The sequence below is a fragment of the Pinus tabuliformis genome, chromosome Q (genome assembly GCF_031772625.1).
Source record: "Pinus tabuliformis cultivar Carrire ecotype Pingquan chromosome Q, CPIR1, whole genome shotgun sequence".
Classification (NCBI taxonomy): domain Eukaryota; kingdom Viridiplantae; phylum Streptophyta; class Pinopsida; order Pinales; family Pinaceae; genus Pinus; species Pinus tabuliformis.
In genome coordinates, this window is record NC_142296.1 from 25,552,199 (window position 1) to 25,558,376 (window position 6,178).

The 6,178-nt window shown below is 37.1% G+C and overlaps 1 pseudogene across 1 annotated transcript; it reads right to left on the reverse strand.

Annotated features, from left to right (window-relative positions):
* Nucleotides 1-1,349: 1,349 nt before the first annotated feature.
* On the reverse strand, nt 1,350-3,576 carry LOC149218097 (uncharacterized; annotated as a pseudogene). The gene is made up of 5 exons (XR_016248608.1): nt 3,176-3,576; nt 2,905-3,027; nt 2,713-2,806; nt 1,851-1,960; nt 1,350-1,749 (listed from the first exon to the last, which is right to left on the reverse strand). The product of XR_016248608.1 is annotated as an uncharacterized LOC149218097 (transcript).
* Between the last annotated feature and the right edge of the window lie 2,602 nt (nt 3,577-6,178).

Genomic DNA, 6,178 nt, shown 5'->3' on the forward strand with positions numbered 1-6,178 from the left:
ATGATAATATATTGTCCTCTTTTAATATATCAGATCTACTTTGAATTAAATGCTTACTTTTGCAAATTTTAAAATAAGTTAACCAACCATGGTTATTCTTAACACTTGAATCAATATTCCATGTACAATATAAAGTGGAGTTGAACAAACACTTTATTTAAGATACTTATTATGATAATATATTGTCCTCTTAATATGTCAAATATACATTTAATTAAATGCTTACTTTTGCAAACTTTAAAATAAATTAACAAACCATTGTTATTCTTAACACTTAATCAATATTCCAGGTGCAATATAAAGTAGACTTGAACAAACACTTGATACTTAAGATCTTTTTTTGGGAAGGGGTTTCACAGCGGTGATTGTATCTATATCTCTTAACCACTACAGACACAACAGAGCCCAATTCTCTTGATTGGTTCCATACATGTTATTAAATTTAAAATGCGATTTCCATGTAACAGTGTGGGAAATAAGTAACAACAAGAAAGCAAAGATATATCAGAGATTTAGGATAATCTGCATGTGACAGTCCAAAAACACACATCAGGTATCAGTTTTCAGAAACAAAAACATACCTACAAAACCCTTGTTATGACCCTTTGAAACGAAAACATCGGCCTAAAACCCCTGCTGGAGCCCATTTCCTTTTGCTGGTTTACTTTGAAGGAACCCTTTAAAGAAATTGAGGCTGAAGTTTTGCTCTACTTGCAATAGATTTAATTTTACAAATTAGTTTAGTGAGCACGTCTACGGTTATGTAGATTTCTTTGGTTTTACAGAACCAACATTTACAAAGTAATACAAAACAAAAACTGCTAAAAAACTACGACAGTTTACTGAGATTGGTCAGAAGAGTGTTCCGGATGTTTTTCAGCACCACAAAGAACCACTAAATAGTTTTTGGGTACCAGTGAGCAGTTCTGGGAATGGTTACTGAATACAGAAAATATTAGCTTTCCAGCACAAAACAGTAGACAGGATTCACTTAGTAATTTCTTACATAAATTAATTTTAGGAAAGATGTGATGCCTACATTAGTATCTTACTACACTGGCATATCCCTGGGATTTCGTTGCACATTGATACTCTCGTGAGTATAAAGATGGGAAAACATAAGAAAACTGAAAATGTAGTCAGATCCAATGACTCGCGTTGCCTTCACAGAATGGCTTTTCGACCCAAGTCTGCTGAATGGTCAATTGTTCGACTAAAATTTGAAATCTGAGAAATCTCTACCAAAAAAGAAATAAAGTAACTCCTGAAATTGCATCACTCAAATCTGACAACAAAAAGAAATAAACTCCTGAAATTGCATCACTCGAATCTGACAACAGAACACAAGATTGTGAAACTAGTTGGCCACGGTGCCTGGAATTAAACCATTAAGTGTATCCCCTCATCTCAATTACATTTCAGTTTGATACCCTTGACATGATATGCTAGAAAGCGAGTGATTATATACAGGAAACTAAGCCATGACAATCAAATAAATAACATAGATCACTGCGCTTGTAATTGAGATGCCCTGGCAGCAGCCCTCTCCAAGGCCTTCAATCGATTCTCTTCCATCCGAGCTTTCTGTTCCTCTGTGATCTGGTTCTGGCTTTTTCCTTGCTCATTCACCTCATTTTGTGAATGTTGCCAGCCTTGCTCCTCGGGAGTAGTATTTAGAATCGGTGATTGAGAGAAAGAAAGGCTACCAACTTCATTTGCTGAACCCTTTTGGGAAGAAGAAATTGGATTCTGAAAGCAAGTGCATTTATTCAATAAGAAGGCAGAAAGAAAACACGGGGTTTTATTAATTAATCATACAACCGAATTGCAGTTACTGGGGAAGGCATTACCTCTCCTACTGCGTGCCGATAGAGTTCATCAAACAAATCCTCTTGAATGTCGTCATCTACAACATCTTTATTTGGGTCCTCTGATCCAACATCTCCATCTACCATAACATCTGTGCATTGGTGCAAAGAAGGAACTTTAATCAAGTGTCAAAACCCAGACAAAGGCCAGTAAATTTTCAGATATTTTGCACTTGAAAAGGAGAAAGTTGTTGGGGAAGTGGCCAAGGAAACCTTGCTCACTGTCGAGTAAAATAGGGCAAGAGTCAATGATGCATTGGTTCGTTGGTGAGGTTGACAGAGTGTTGAGTGACGAAGTTAACAGAGGGTTGAGTCGTCGGCCAGGTTTCATTATAGATCTGATCAGCCCCACATAAGTGAAATGTCAAAAAAGAAGATGAGATCAGGTGAGAGGAGAGTCAATATTCAGTTATTTTGCCCTTCAGAGAGTAAGTGACCAATGGGGCCTTCGTTCAGTAATTAAGTAAAATAGGGTAAGGAGCCAAATGGACTTGAGCTTAATCTGATTCTAGATTTGGATCTTCGGTGGCCCGGTGACAAAGTCAACCGTTTACTCGTTGACTGTCTATAGCCCTTCCCATGATCTACCATTGTCCTGCAAAAGTGGCCTTCGGATTCTGATGAAATTGACTGTGTTTTCCGGTTATCTAAGTTGTGGTTTTTAGACGATCGGACCCACCCAAATGGTGCGTTAAAAAAGATGAAGCAGGTTGGAGGGGCAGATTTGGAAGTTGAGTAAGTCTGTATTTTACAGCGCTGCCCATTGGGGTGTCTTTTAGATTTGGAAGAGGAAAAAAAGAAAAATTTAAAACAATTTAACCAAAAAAAATTGTAAAGGACTGACCATCTACAGGTGAAGTCGGCTCCACGGGAGGCTCGTGCAGGGTTTTTGGATTCTCTCCTCTGGCGACCCTTTCTCTTAGCTCTCGAAGGCAGTTCTGGTAAAACCCAGCAAAAATGCATAATTAATAAACTAAATTCTGGGTATTCAAGAAGTTCAAGGCAAAATGGGACAGAATAACAAAGGCAGGCATACCCTAACACGTTTACTGGCGCCGACCTTCTCGACTCTGTCAACAAAATACTGGAAAGAGACAGAAGGTAGCAAGCGGGAATGCCATTGAATGAAAGCCTCAATCAGGTTACCCAGATCACTCACCTGCCAAGAAAAATGAATCCAACCACAACAAAAGAAACAGGGGATGTAATGGAGATGAAATCCCAAAAGTAAGCCGATCATAATAAAAAGAATCAAGAATGTGATGGAGATGAAAACCAAATAAAAGAATAGGAGAAGGAGATCGGACCTCATGACCAGGGCCCCTGAAGTGAAGCATGCGGGGGATGTGCTCCAGAACGTAGCCGAGGCCGTCATTGGAGAGGAGGAGATCGGGAGTGAGCTTGGGACGAGTGCGTGGCGGCTTTTTCACCTTCTTGTTGCTGCTGCTTCCCTCCTCCAGCCGCGGCGGAGGGGAAATTAGGGGGCTTGGATGTAGTAGGGGGAAATGTGCAGTCTCGAGACCAATGACCTGCCCTGCCACACTTGTAACACCCTGTTGGTGCAGGCGCCGATGATCCATTGTTGATCTTCATCTTCTTCTCCATTCTGATTCCAATTTCGTTTTCACCCTCAGCCTCAACAGACGAGCATTTGCATCTCCATTTCTATTTTTCCCCTCACTTTAGGCGGGAAACTTTCTGGCACAAAAGAATGTTATATAGCCGAAATATATATGTATGTCGATGTGGAATGGTTCATTAATTTTTTTTCCATCTTATATATTTTAGAAATTTTTAATGTTCTCAGATAGGGGTGATATAAATGTAATTGGATTTAATGGTTAAGAGTATGAGTTTTCTCTTAAGAGGTGATAAGTTCAAAACTAGGAAGTGGTGGAATGTTTGGTGTTTTAATTAAACTCTATAAACCATTGAGAGAGAGAAAAAGGGTGAGGGAATATATATGTCTGTGGGCGTATTTGTTGTTTTAACTCAAAAAACATGTACTAGTTTCCACAATCTAGTTAGTTAAATTGAAGACATAAAAATGTAGAGAAACCATGAGACTAGTGATAAAATTGTATCTACCTACTATTATTTCTTATTTCCACAAAGATTATTGGCCAAGAATATGGACAAGTTTAGTGTAAACTGAAGGTTACCTCAAATTACTCTAAAAATTCTTTATAGTCTTCCAATGTTTAAATTCAAAACCTTTACACTAATTTAGATACTCATTTGTAAATATTTCAATGAGTCTACAACAACATGTCTATCAAATCCCATCGATTAAACTATAAGACAAAAAATGGGGATTATAACATGGATACAAGTGTGTCCATCTAGGTTTAATATGGTTTGGCATCAGTACTTTGGTATGACTATTTAAATGTTTTTACTTTAGCATATGTCATAGATTCATGTCATAACAAGTTTCACGATATTATGCTAGGATGATTTCAAACTCCACTCCATAATGGCCGAGATTAGTCTTCAATAATTCTAAGATATCAAGTATCTCTTACAAACCCCCATATCAATGAGCTTATGTAAGCCTATATAAATTTCTTTGGTTTTAATATGTCATGAAGATATGATATTGCACAACTACATGCTACTATTGTTTATGTTTTATCACTACAACTCTACTTGATTTTCACCCAAATATGGTCTAAAAAGCCACAATTGAAGGCATGGTGGTTGTTCTTGGTAATGCCACTCCAATTGTCTTAGGATTCTCTACATTAACCTTACCAAAAGAATGGAATGCCACTTATTAACCTCTAAGCCAAAAATATTTACCACCTGCACAACCAATGTCAGAAACATAAGAGATGATGAATGCATATAGGAGGCTCCCCCTGAATTTGTCTCAATTTTACCAATCAATGAGATGTATATGTGTCTGTGTAACTCAGAAACCGCGTACATACACGCCTATCCTTCACATCATCCGCTTACAAAAATTAAACTGTAGTAATTTACAGTCTCATCTCCCCCTAAACATGAAATACCTGTCAGAATAGTTAGCAGAGTGATGAAGCAAGAATCATTCCTAATTTCTCTTTGAGATATTCAAAGGAATCACGTGGAAGTGGCTTTGTAAATATATCTGCAACTTGTTCCTTTAGAGCAACATATTCCAATTTGACCTTTTGTTCAAGCACCTATTCTCTCGGAAAATGATATTTGATTGGAATGTGTTTGGTTTTTTAGTGCGAGAGGATTTTTAGAGATACTTATGGCACTAGTATTGTCACAGAGAATAAGTACATTTTGATGACAAGTGATTTGAATGTCTTGCAATGTTTGGATCATCCATACAAGTTGAGTACAATAAGATGCAACAGCAATATATTTTGCCTCAGCAATAGATAAAGCGACAAAGCTTTGTTTATTGTTGAACCATGACACCAAGCGGGGTCCCAAATAAAATGCTCCTCCACTAGTACTCTTGCGATCATCAATATTACCTGCCCAATCTATGTTTGTATAAGCATGAAGTGCAAAGTCTACATTTTTGGGATACCATAGACCAAAATTTTCAGTTCCTTGTAGATACTTGAATATTCTCTTAACTGCTTGGAGATGAGTTTCCTTAGGATTGGCTTGAAATCGTCCAACAATTCCAATTGAATGCATAATGTCTGGTCTTGTACCTGTAAGGTAGAGCAAGTTGTCAATCATAGATATATATTCTGGTTGATTGATTGAAGGAGAATCATCATTTTGACTAAGATTGCATCCTGTTACCATTGGTGTGCATACCGGCTTGCAATCTTCCATTCCATATTTCTTCAAAATCTGTTTGAGGTACTTGGTTTGAGAAAGAAAGATATCATTATTAGTTTGTTGAACTTGAAGACCAAGAAAGTATGTTAGTTCACTAAGTAGAGACATTTCAAATTCTTGTTGCATAACTGAAGCAAATCCTTGACTCATAGATTCTACATTGCTTCCAAATATGATGTCATCTACATAAACAACAACTATCAAAAGTTTATCTTTATCCATCTTGATATATAAGTTGTTATCTGCAAACCCCTTTTTGAATCCTTGTTGTTGAAGGTACCTGTCAAGACAATAATATCATGCACGATGAGCTTGTTTCAATCCATACAATGCTTTCTTAAGTTTGCACACAAGATTTTTATCATTGCTAAGAATGAACCCTTCAGGTTGTTCTATGTAGACCTCTTCTTTTAGATCCCCATTTAAGAATGCAGATTTGACATCCATTTGATATACTTTAATGTTATGAAAACTTGAAAATGCAAGAAACATTCTTATGGCTTCAAACCTAGCTACAG